This window comes from Emydura macquarii, unplaced genomic scaffold, assembly GCF_026122565.2.
Source record: "Emydura macquarii macquarii isolate MOO-44397 ecotype Brisbane River unplaced genomic scaffold, CSIRO-AGI_Emac_v2 contig_450, whole genome shotgun sequence".
NCBI classification, from domain to species: domain Eukaryota; kingdom Metazoa; phylum Chordata; order Testudines; family Chelidae; genus Emydura; species Emydura macquarii.
The window spans coordinates 14130120-14143821 of NW_027130587.1; positions in this window are offsets into that span (position 1 = coordinate 14130120).

Below are 13702 nucleotides of genomic sequence, written 5' to 3' on the forward strand. Positions count from 1 at the left end.
TTTTGGAAATTACATTAGGCCTCTCTAATTTCCCCCTGCACTTTGCACTAGATATGGAAGCCTTTTTCACATCCTGTCCTAAGCAGATGGGTAGTTTCTGAGTGTTGTTAAATAACTGCAACATGCCACCTCAAAGGCATTTCAGCAGTGAGCGAGGGGATCCCTGCATATGTGCATAGTTTGTTATATAAATTGCTCTGAGGCTTGTGAATGGTGATAAAAATTGATATATAATAATAATTAAGAGACAGTGTCATCTAATTGATGGTGTTGGACTGGGATTCAAGAGACATGAGTTAAGCTAATTTGAAAAAAGCACTCTTCTTCTAGAACACACGGAATTATTCTAGAATAGCTATTCCCCTTGAAAGTCACACCCTACTTTAATCCAGAATAATAGACATGTGTAGCCCAGCCCTTAGATTAGAAGTTCTTTGGGCCTAGGACTGTATTTGTACAGCACCTGGCATGATGCCAGTCTTGCTTGAGGCTTCTAGGTGCTATCATAACATAAAGGGTGGTAAGAATCATAAATGCTAGGGCTGCCCTGCAGTCTTGGAAATGTAGCTTAATGAATTGGACGCGTGGGGAAGGAGGATGCAGTATTATAGCTGCTGTCATATTTGTAAAATACTGGGTGAGTGGTCATTAGAAAGGGCTAGGTGGAGAGCAAAGTGAAAGGGGGTGATGAATACAGTGCCACTTTTCTTAAATGACCATTCAAGGGACCCACAAAAATCACTTGTTTCATGGAGGCCATCTCCTAATAGATGAATTAGATGAAATAGGTGGAATTGTACTCCAGTGTGTTTGGACGGTCCCTTGGGGCAGTCCCTTAAGAGAGGAGGTTACCCATTAAGGGAGATCTTTAGTACAGATTTCACTGGATAGGATTTAAATGTGCAGGAGCAATAACATATTCAATGTCACTTACACCCTTAATGAATATTTTAGAGGGCAAGACGCCACATGACCTATATCATTCAACTGTAACTACAATATGTATGATCTGAGATCCTAAGTAACATGATTCGAAGAGTGACACTGGAGTGTCTACCCCCAAATAGTCATACATAATTCAGTGAGAGTAGGGAGTTGGTACTCATTGGAGGCCATGGAGCTCCCAGTGTTACCAATACCAGTCATTCATTGCTGAAGTCAGTTGGGGGGCAGTGTAACAAAACGTACACTGTAGTTACCTGTGCTGTCTCAGATGAGAGCATCAATAAAAAAAACTCATGATCAGTCATGGAGATATTGGCTCTGGTTTCTATTTACACTAAAACTCCTTCTGCTACTCTAGTTATGTAAAGGAGCATCACTTTAAGGCACACTGCCAGAGTGGGGTAATTGGCGTAACTGACAATCTGGTCTGTCTTCATGTTCCAGAGTGCAGCTATGTCACAGATCAGCTGACAGCCAGTGTAAAAAAGGATCTGAAGAGCCTTGCTTTATCCTAAGCAAGCAGTAACCAGCATATATTTGTTTTGCATTTAAATAACGTTATTTTAGCCATTACAACAATATAACAGGACTCTCGGCAAGCAAGGGAAAGAACAATGTGCAGAACTGCATAGGCAGACTCGGCTCAGAGTCCTAGCAGTGTGTGAGCGTAAGTCTCATACAAGAGATATATCCCTCCCGTGTTATCCTTGCTAGAATTTCATTGCTTCTCACACGCACAAAGGAACATGAGTTAAGAGGGAAAATGGGGAGAGAGGTGTCATCTGACAATCTGAGCCAATGCACAGGAGCGAGGAACATCTGGCTTTGACACTAACTTCCATCTTGGGCAGGTTGCATCAGCCACATCCATAAAACAGAAGCCTTCCGTGGCGGTCAGGCGTAGTAGCCAGACACTCTGACTGCCTCCCTCTAGGGTGTCGTACCCTAGTACCATGCAGTCTAGTACCACAGTATCCTGCTCTTCCATAGTTCCAAGACACTCTTTGGCTGCTTGTTTGTAGAGGTCTGCACCATGCACTCCAATACCATAGCACCCAGGAGCTCCAGCTGTCTCCCTACAGAGTGCTTCACTAAGCATCTTTTTAAAAAGAAGCCAGAGAGACAGATGTTGAATATTATTGGTGCTGTTCAAAAATATGTCTCAGGCAGATTTTTCTTTCCTTTCTGTAGGAGGGGGCGGGAACTGGGAATTCCATTTTGGCTGAAGCCGTTTTGCCAGTTTGTGTTCCAAAAGAAAGGGCAGTTTTGCTTGTTAAGCTACCACGCTTGTGTGTGAGAATGAGTGTTTACCTCTGTGTGTATTTATCCTTGTGTATCTTATGCAGGCTTGGAAAGATGAGGTTTTTATTAGTAAATATCAGTAAACATCAATTTCACCATAGGCACACAAACCCATGAAAACATATTTCCATAGATGACAATAGACATTTACAAATAGGCAAAGTAAAGGAAATGCTGCTTGAGCATTAGTTTGATCGGGATATTTAATTTGTACATTTTGATGTGTGATGTTGACAATTTTTGTGCGTTAATGGATATAATGCGTTAACTTTTTGAAACTCAATGTCTACTCTCATTAAATAGTTGCCAGCCCCCTCCCAATAATTTTCTGCAACTTTGAAAATGTAAATTGATAAAAATGCTTAAAACTCATAAATTTGAGCAATTTTTAAATCAATTAAAAATGCTTAAAAGTAAACATCTATATATTATCTGGCAAAATTATTAAAAAAAAATGGAATTCTGCCAAGCTTAATCTTAGCTATAACCTAGCAGATAAAGGGCAGTTTTTTCACTGGCTCCTCTGCAGGCCCCAGAGGAAGCAGGGCACCAGTGTGAGTGTAGGTCTTTGCCCCTCTCTGCTCCCAAATGAAACTCTCATTCACACACCACATGCCCGATTGCTATTGCAGACTCGCTCCCCCACCTCCTAACTACGTGTTTCACAATGTCACCTGCTTGAGAATTAAAAAAAGAATATTATACTCCTGCAAAAACTCCCTTCTGAGGACTCTGTTCTACTCTGAATTACACCAGTGTAAACCCAGTGGAACAGCACTGAAATCCAGGGAGTTATTCCTTATTTACATTGGTTTAACTCACAGCAGAATTGGAGCCTGGAAGTGAGTGTTTGTTTTCCCCTCTGGGCAGCCCTGTGTGAGTGATCATGTGAGCAGCGATCAGGTCTGGATCACATGACACACAGCAGACCTCTCTCAATACCCACAACACACAGCCTGAGCAGGTGGGTAGGAGAGAAGCCCTAGCGGATCACTAGAAGAAATAGTGGCTCATGCTTATTCTGGTGCCCTGGTCTAAGCTGAAATGATTCTCCTTTATCCATAAGGACAGAAATTAAAATGCACTTCCCTCATTTCCTTCTTGGATGTATTAAAGGTTTTAGTGCTTCCAGTCATCTCAGGCTGGCCAGATGCTCCTGTTCTGCTCTGTCCCCCCCAGGAAGCTGTACAACCTTGGCCTCTCCACTGCTTGCAACAAGAAGGCCCCCTCTGTATGCTCCAGGAGGGAGCGTTATTGGCATTCTCCTACGCTGATTACAATCATATTCCCCACGTGGAGAAGACACTTCCTCTGTAACTTGCTTTTCCTTTCCTTTCACAGCCTGAGGGTGAGTCCCAAGCAAGTAGCAAATGTGCTACCGTGCGTCCGTGGGCTGAGGGACAGAGCATTTCACTGCTTTCAAATTAAAGCGCTGCTACAGCAGCTAACTTCCAAAGAGTGTGATTAGCTTGGAAAACGTTAGTCAATCTTTTAGGCTGCGAGCGCTTAGCTTGTAATGAAAGAAGTGTCCGGGCTCAAGCATTTAGCTGCTGGGGCTCAAGCAGTTTTTTTTTTTTTTTTTTTTTTTTTACTTTCATAACTGACGCAGCAAGCGGCCAGAGGTGTCGGCTATGAACGGTCAAGCCTAGAGGTGCTGGGGCTCAGCCCTGGCACAAATTAAGCACTGCAGGCTGCTGTTAAAGGTTGAAAATCCTTGGGCTGTATTATTATTCTTTGAAGGAACTGTTTGCTCGGTGACAGAGGAGTGTTCTCTTTATCTATTCATGAGGCTATTGATTCTAATGCAGCTTTTCCCATCGTATTCTTATGGAGTGGCTTCTATTCCTGAGCTTTGGGGAGGCTGGTGGTGGAAACCTAAGGGTCCCCCCTTTCCCCCCAGTTTAAACTGCAGACTTTTTGCAAGAAATGCCTGGCGTTCTGTAGGGGCAGCTGCTTACCCAGCTCCTGCATTTACCGCTGTCCTATTGGTGCTGTTGTTTTGCAGAATGCTCACATTTCCAGCAATTGCATAAACTCTCTTGCTTGTGCGGCACCTGTGTTTGCTCATCTTCCCAGCGGCCCTGCAAGTAGTGTTATTTTGCACGACACTTTGCTTTCCTGCAGACGGATCGTCACAATCCTCAGAGCACATGAGATAGTGTAATGTGACCACTTGCTCTGGTCAGAGTGCATCCAGATTGCCAAGGGCTGCAGTTTAGCTCAGAAATGAATGGGCCCTGTCTTTTGTTTACTGTCAATCTATGATTTCCCTTTGAACTAATAGGACAATAGCGGCTTGGCATTAAATGAAGAATCTACGTGGAAGAAAGCATTAGGGACGCATCTATACACATAGACCCCTGGATCTGTCCCAGAGTGGGAACGGGTCATCTTCATCTCATCAGGGCAATAGGCCCAGTGAAATCAATGGAAATACTCTCATCAGCTTTTACTGGACTTTGGATCGGGTCCAATGAGCATCTCTCCTCTTTACAGAGCCTCAGCCTGTTAGAGGCTCCCTGCTGCAGCTGCTATCAGAGCCCAACACAATGTCCTTCACAGCCCTTTACCTGCTACATGTTTCATTTTGGAATGAATCATGGTTCTCATGAATCATCATCCAAGTAGAAAGGAAATATCTTCCATGGCTATGTAGGAGAGCTAATAAGGTTGCCAGTATTTGCTCCTTTGGAAGCAGTCCAGCTGGTGAATATGTCTCCATCTCTCGTCCGCTTGTTTGTTCCATCTGTCTGTTTTGTCTTGTCTTTCAGAATGCAAGCTGTTTGGGGCAGGGGCTGTCTCCCACTGTGTGTCTGTACAGCGCCTTGAACAGTTGAGCTCTGATGTGGTTGAGGCCTCTAGACGCTACCATGATATAATGATGATGAAACTAGAAGTGGGACAGGAAATGTTTATCTGAGGCTCCTCCCCATCGGAGCTTTGGACTGGGGGAGGTTTGGGTAAATGGGACCCCGATCTGAACTGTCACTTATTTTTGTTTTCACAAAACAATCATGTACCCCTGTCTCTCACACAGACCTGCTATTATTCACCTAATAGAATAGAGCCATTTTTGTCTGCTGTGTATATTTGAATAGATTGTGATAAAAGCCAAGGGGACTGGCTAGCTCAGTGGATTGGTAATGAGCTCTGCCTCTTCTTCCCCAGTGTGTGTAGGCCTCAAGGGTCCAATCCTGCAAGGTGCTGGGTGCCCTGAACTCCCATGGACTTCGGCCAAGTAATCCGTCCTCGTAGGATAGTAGACTAGCGACTGAACGTTGTTCCCATTGGAAAGGAGCTGACGAGCGGCGGTCTGGTTGAAAGGGAAAAGCGACCACATCACAAGAAACGATGACGGCTTCAGCAGAAGTGGAATAGGCCTGGAGAGAGCCGTCTCCCCCCTCATCCTTGCGTGCTGTAGTGCAACCACAGCTATTTAACTGGAAGGAGGAATTAATTCAAGGCAGTCCTATGGCCTGTGCTGGGCAGGAGGGGTTCACAATGGCCTTATAATCTATCCATCCTTAAAGGTGGTCCCTGCAAGTCAAGGCCGAGGCCCATTTGCGTGTTGTGTGCAGAGGCCTTCAGTCTCCAGTGCTCTTGTGCAGTACTGTCATAAATGTTACACTCTCTTTAAAAAAACAATGGCAGGGGTGGGGGGTTTACAGGGGAGAAGGAGATGAAGAAACCTGAATGAACAACAAAATGACCCCTGCCCCTCACTCCAAACGATTTAGAGCCCCAGTTCTGCAGTCTGATACACACAAGTGGACTCTTCTACCCACATGACAGGAGCTTCACCTACGCGGATCCGACAGCAGAATAGGGACCCTTATGTGTGACAGAAGATGGTGGATGTTTAAATGTTTGGTTTTACACCATATGATTTTCCTTGTATTTATTGTTTTTCAATGTGTGTTTGATTTTGAAAGAGGATTGGGTTCCCCAAGGAGCTCAGCTTCTCATGCACTGAAAATCTGGCAGAGGGCCCACAACAGGAGTGGCTGGGTGCTGAGCAATTTGGAATATTTGGCCCCAAGTGTGAATGCAGATTATTTAAATCTGGATTTGAGCTCTTTCAGAAGTCTGGCCCATAGAGGGAGAGATTGCATCATTTATGCCCAGAAGGATAGACAGCACCTCAGGTACAGTTCCAGAAGGGGTTATGCCCCATCCTGTACCCTTGACGAAGAACCAGGACCAGTCTAGCCTCTTACCACTTTTACATGTAAAAGGCAGGCTGGAGGGCTCATCCTGGCATATTTTTCCCATCTTGCCCCCTTATTGCTGGTGTAGTTTGCAGAATGGTGCCTGTTACTTTCCTGTGCTAATGAATATGACCCCGCCTAGATTCCAGACACATCGGCAATAGATACTTTTATTTATGGATCTTGCATGAAGTGCACACCACAAGTTACTTGCAAAAACTTGCAGAAAGCATATGACCTGAATACATATTAATAAATCTCACAAGTCATTTAATATTAGAGACTTTTATATCATATTAACAAAGATGCAGGGAACACACTAAAGCAGGAAATGAAGAGGTTTTTTTTTTTTTTTAAATATCAATTTCATTGAGTCTGTTAATTATTTTTAAACTATTATTTGTCATGGAGGCAAAGCTGTGCTGGCACCTGAAGCTGGCGCTTGTGTTCACTTTATTTAGTGTTGTTGATTTGGTTGCTGTCATGGGAAAACACTTCAAATAAAAAGATCACCAGAGGGAAGGTAATTAACTGGAGGGAAAACAAGCATGGACAAAGAGAGAAATGCTATAATACCATAACTGAGGGATCGGGCATTGATTTGTCCCATGATGCACATTGGACAGACAATAGGCATGATTTTCCACTGCTTCATACTTTGTGTAGTCATTTACCCCTGGATAATGCTACCAGGCCAGAATTCTCCGCTCACTTAGACTCCATATACACTAGAGAAATTTGCATCGGTGTACCTACATTCACATAGTAGCTAAAAAATCTAATAAGAATCTTTTGAGGATTTGTATAGTGTATAGGGGACCGATGCTTTTTCCATTTGCAGTCTGATTAGCCCATGCTTGGTGCAGGGAGCCATCTGAGACAATGCAAAAGATAAAGTACAACCCTATAATGTTGACATGCTGCACTAGTGCAAAATGAGGCTGACATTACTGCAAGTGGTGTTTTACCAGACTAAGGGCTCATCTAGAAGAAGGTTGCACTGTTTTAATTTATAGGGTGAATTTAAACCAATTTACTTAAGGTGGTACAAACCTCAGTGCAACCAAAACAGCTGTAAAGCAAGTGCACCTTAGGTCTTGACTACACACAAATTTGCATTGGTTTAGTTAAAATAGTTTATTTAATTTTTGATGTCCCTCTATGGGCCAAAGATGCACATCCCTGTGTGGGGATTTTGACACTCTTATTTTGGTTTTAAAATGGCTTATTTTCAGTTGGTTAGGTACAGGTTTAACTTTTAAGCAAAACTGAAAATCTGCTTTGTTAACCACAATAAGAGTGCCCCTACAGGGATTTACCCCGCTTTTTTTTTTTCCAGTGGGAGCTAGATATTTAACCTGTATAGGCACATCTGAACATCCTCCTGGGCATCTATCTGCATTTTTAGGCACCTAAATACCTTTGAAAATATGACCCTGAGTTCTTTTGAAAATCTATCCATAAGTAATGCTAAGGAAGCTGCTGTGGGCCGAGCACTTTTGAAAATATATGGCCAGATTATCAAAGGCGTTTAGATGCCAAGTGGGATTTTCAAACATGTCTCGGTGTCTAACTCCCATTGAAATAAAATGGAAATGGGAGTTAGGTGCCTAGGCTTTTGAAAATCCCACTTGGCACCTATCTACATGTTTAAACAGCTAAATAATTTTGGAAAGTGGGAGCAGAACTCTTCTGAAAATCTGGCCTCACATGAGGAAAAGTGAATAGGGCTTAGACATTGCAGGTTTATTGATCCCAGATGCTGTGGTATCTCAGGGATGGAATTTTCTTCTAGAAATCTATGCTTTTTTGGAATTCAACAGACAATGCAACATTCAATGAGCTAAGAGGCCTGCCCCAAAGATATTCTACTGAAAATGGATCGCAGGCAGGCAACCTATTCAGGTGCACGTTGTTTTTAACTTAATTGTATTCAAGAGATTCATAGACTATGCTGGTGGTAACACAGAGGCTTTGTGCCGTGTCTTGCAAATAAAGGGTAAGTACAAGTCCCTTTCACTACATGGGGTTTGTTTACCCAAACTCTGAGCTCCTCGCTGAGAATTAACTATCCAATGCCCAAAAATCAGCCTTTATTTTGTCTCTATGCACACGTGTTGTATGCTCTGAGGTTAACACAGTAGCAAGCCCTTGCTATGGAGCCCTGGCACTTCATGGGTAAAATGCCTTTCAGCCAGCCCTACAATAAATTCACATCACCTGCTGACTATAAACAATCAGGCTGCTTATGGGAAATAGAAATGATGGCTGGGGTAAGAGCTAAATGAATGCTACTTAGCTCTGAAGGAATTACTTCCTCAAGAGTGAGTCACAAAGACAGGATAGGATTCTGGAGTCTGGGAGGCTACAAGAGACTTCGGGCCTGATTCTCCCTTGCCTATCTATGCTGGTGTAAATGAGGAGTAAATCCACTGAAGCAAACAGAATGATACCACTGTGAACGTGATATAAGTGAGCTTAGGATCAGGCCCTCTACTCCCCTAGCGAGGAGAAGTCACTTCTGCAGCAGAACAGTTAGAATACTCCCTTTGAAAACCGTTCTGCCTCTAGTTCAAAAGCTGGGTAGCTGCTCTACCCCTGACAGCTGCATTTGACTTCCAAACACAGAAGCTTAGTGTCACAATGCAGCTCTTTCTTTTTATCGCCAGGAAAAGCACAGACTGACTAAACATAGTGACAAGAAAATATACAATCCTGGTCCTTTTAGAAGCTGTAACAGAACCAATACATGGTTTCCTATTAATCATCCAGCGTAAGGTGTTTAGCGCAGGGATTGTATTTTCCTGTGTGCTTGTATAACACCTACCACAATGGCCCCCAATCCTGGGCCTCTGGGCATCAGTGTAATATGATATTTTTAGAAATATGAACTCAGGGAATTGAAACTGGACTCAGAGGATGTCTAATGTGCAGATGGTAATTAAGCTTTTGTGGATAGTCAAAATTTGCTTTTCCTTCACCTCCCCGCTCCTGAATTGTTTTGCATTTGGATCTCTCACAGTATGCAGGTCTGTCTGGAGACCGCTAATGCCTTGGTCTCAGTCCCTCCCTTCTCAAGATATGTAAGGGCTGACCTCATTACTTTAGTTTAAGCAACAATCTTATTGCCTCTCGTGGAGCCAGTTCAGGCTGCAATCCAGTGGCTGCCTTTTATAGTCCCACAGAGCTAAAACTAAACACTCCATGTGGTCTGCTCTGTCCTCCGAGGGGTTAATGTTTTCGGATTCACCAAAGCCCTCAGTGCCTTGGTGAAGCATCATGTCCATCTGTTCCAGCCGATAATGTTCTGATGCCATTGGCTTCTACTCCTCTCGCTCCATTTGTTCAATGGCAGTGATATTTACGCACTGTGCACCTCCCTTCAGGCAAGACTATCCCTGTCTAAACTGAACTGTAATGGAGGGGAAGAGAGAGGAGGGGGAGATACAAATTGCACTGAGTGATCTCCCTGTAGCAGGAGAGCAAAAAGAGAAGGGAGACTTGCTTGGGGCCCATCTTGCCATGCAGCTGTCAGCTCATAGGACGTGCTTTTCTCTCTTGTCTAATTCTTCACTCCATGAAAGGGGTGCTTGACGCGTGGGGTCCAATTCTGTGCACACCCAACTCTTCTGATAAAGTCAATGGGGAAGTCTGCTGCCCCCAGATGTGGGTGGGCAGCTGCGGTCTAGTAGATTGAACCCAGGGCGGGAGACCTGGGTTCTTGTCCGCTGATTTGCAGAGTGATTTTTGGCAAAGCCATGTCACTCCTCCGTGCCTGGGTTTCCTCACCTGTGGCGTGGAGATAATGATGCTTACCACCTTTGCAAAAGGGCTTTGAAATCTCTGGATGAAAAGGGCTATGTAGGTGCCAAGTATTATTATTTACCTACCCTGAAAGTGCCTCTTGTTTGTGAGTTAATAACTAAACCACGAGGAGTTTGTTCGCCCCAGCATGCTGCTGTTGATGAGCTGGCAAGGAAGCACCCTCAATGGCTGCTGCCGTTAGGGTGCTGGAATGTTTAGCGATTACAGGCCACACCTTCTGCGTGTGTAAATCGGTGTAAATGGCGCTATGCCAGCGAACACCAGGGGACGCTTTGGCCGAAGGTTTACAATTTTTTTTGTTTTAAACTGAAAGAAAAAGCTGAGGTCACCATGTTTGTTTTGGGCAGATGGACAGCAGGTTCCAAGAGCAGAAGCAAATCATAGTGCAATGATGTGCATACTCTACTGTTATTGAAATAAGCATATATGATATCTAATAGCCAGATGGACTGGCGTAGTGTATGGTTCCTGAAAATGAGAGATGAGCTCAGTATGGCATTTCAGTGCTCCGATCTGTGGTAAACATCCCATTCCATTTGGATTATTTATTATTTTTAGATCTCTTGAAACTTCCACTTTTTAGCCCCTTCTTCTAGGCAGTCTTCCGCCTCGGGGGCTGATCAGCCATGATGTTGACATAACCACTTCCGTCCCTGGAGGTAGCATCTTAATGGTGGCATCTTAATGAGGAAGAATGGTCCTGTGGATGGGGTACATAACTATCTGTGACTTGAGCAATCTGGGTTCAAGTCCCTGCTCTGCCACAGACTTCCTGGGTGATTTTGGGCAAGTCACTTAGCACCTCTGTGCTTCAGTTTCCCATCTGTAAAATGGGGATAACAGCACTGCCCTCCCTCACGGGGGTTTTACCTAGAAAATACAGTAAAGACTGTGAGCAGCTCAGATGCTATTATAATGGGGTCATAGAAGTACCTTAGACAGAGCCACCTTCTATGAGAGGCACTACTTACCCAAGGAGAGCTGTGTCCAGACTCATTGATGGAGGAGAAGCTGCCTTTGGGTTGGGCTGTGAGAGGAAGTAAAACAAGTTCAATGAGTCTGTACCCTTCCAACAAAAGGAAAACAAAGCGAGCCTTGCTCTCTACAAGGCTGTTCTCGGAAATACAACGGACTTCAGGCTGTAGCATGGGTGGCCTTCTGTTTTCCTCAGTGCTGTTATGATACAGAGCTTCTGCTCTCCTCCTAGCTGTCTGTTGAAAGCCTCCCTCTTTCTCTGATTGAATATCTTGGCAGTTGTGCTGAATGCTGATGAGGACGCTAAGTGATCTGGTTGCAGGCGATGATTTCTATGAAGTGTCATTTCTCTCAGTCACGGGACCACTATGAGCCATCCCTTCCTCGCCCCTCTTTGTTTCTGAGTAATTGTCGGGTTGGATGTTTTGTGGCAGGCTCGTAGCAGATCTGGTATTTCAGTCCCATACTTCAGTACTTTGGAGTGAAAAGCACATTCTGAGAATGGGAGGGGGAATGAGAATGGGAGGGGGAATCGGACCTTTCTGACCTTCCTCCTGCCGGCTGGATTTATGCTATATCCACAGTAGTGAAACACAAGGATAATCTGATTCCCAGTGTTTAAAGGGGTGTTAGACTAGCAAACATTTAACACAGAAATGTTTCTCGATCAGAATTGAGGAACTTTGCAATAAATAGAAAGGTAGGTCATAAAAATGTTTTATTGCCCTAAATTCATTAACAGTAAATGCTGGCCCCCAAGACTGAAATGAATGTTAATGAAATCTTTTACAATGATCAAATTCTTGAATGCTAATTGCGACAATTTTCCAATGGAATTTGATAAAGCATTTCACCATTTATTTTACCCAGGATTTATAAAGGGGATTCCAGTGAGATAATAACATCCATTAACCTGGACACTGAAAACTGCACCACAAACAGGAATGATCAAAGCAGCCTACATTTTTTACCAATCCTTGCTTAATGCAGTTTGTAAAACACTTGCCAAATGTATTGACTCTTGGTTATAAGAAATATTTGCAGCTATTATCTAGACCAGGACTCTTCTTAGGCTGCAGCTGACATATAGTCACGTTGAGCTTTTGATTAATAAAAAAAGCCATCAAGTTCATATCCACACTCTGAGCCTGCCATCTCTTAGCAACTACCATTTCAACTGCGCAGCTGAAAGATTTGTCTCAATTAGAAGCTCTAACATTGGCCACCAGCAGGGATGCAGTGGAGTTTGCTGTGACTGGGTGTTCCCTCTTGCCCAGACTAGAATCTCCACTGAGTCGCCTAAGAGTTTGCTGGGCTCTGCAACTGGACTACGTGAAGTTAAATCTGGAGACGGTTTCTCTCTATCCCTTTTGCCTGGTTTGATTTAGAACGGTCTCTACATTTATCACAAACCTCCTATTCATTCCTGGCACATGTAAACTCCTGGTATAGTTTGGTTGCATCAGATGACCATCCAGGAATGAACTGTAGATGAAATTCCCTGGGTATATATTTGTTTGCAGCAACCAGAGCTTTATCAAGAAAGCTTGGTAGGTAGCACTGATATTTATTATAAATATCTGATTCCGAGGTCGTCTCTCAATTCTGGTCAATCAGCAAAATGCTGGCTCCTTTGATTTCTGAATGGTTGTTCGTAGGATTGCAGTATTCCTAAAGTCGGGGAGAAAGCAAAGGTCATACCGGTCCCCAAGCCAGCGAAACTAGTGACAGACCCAAAGAGCTACCGACTGATTTCTCTGCTGTGTGTTGCATACAGACTGATGGAGAAACTAATCCTGGTGCAGATTAAAGAGGTAGCTGATCCTCAGCTGTCTTGCACTCAGGTTAATTCCTGGACAGGATGATGTGCTAAGTCCAGGTACTTTGTCTGACCCTACACACAAAAAATGCATTTGAGTCAGGAAAGAAAGTTGGTGCAGTCCTTATTGATTTGATGGCAGCCCACAATACTGTGTGGTACATTGGGCTGACTGCCAAACTGCTGCAAGCGATTCCTTGTAGGTCGATGGTGTGCTACATCCAAGAAATGATTAGCATCTGAAGCTTCATCCTGCAAGTCTGGGAAAAAAATCAACCACCTGAAATGTCTCTGTAATGGCCTTCACAAGGGTCAGTCTTGGCTCCCCTTTTGTTCACTACATATACATCTGGCCTCCCTCAAAGTCAGGTCGAGAAGTATGTATATGCTGATTGACATCTGTATTGCGGACATTGGAAATGAATTCTGCCAGCTTGAAGGGAGTCTCAGCCCAGCCATGGGCATTTTGACCACTTACTTCCAGCAATGGAAATCAATTCTCAGTAAAATCAAGACGGTGGCAACTACTTCCCATCTAAACAATCCTCTTGCCAATCAAGCTATCTCAACCTACTGCCATTCCATCCTGCTGTCCCTTGGGAATGAAACTCGACCATAGCCTGACATC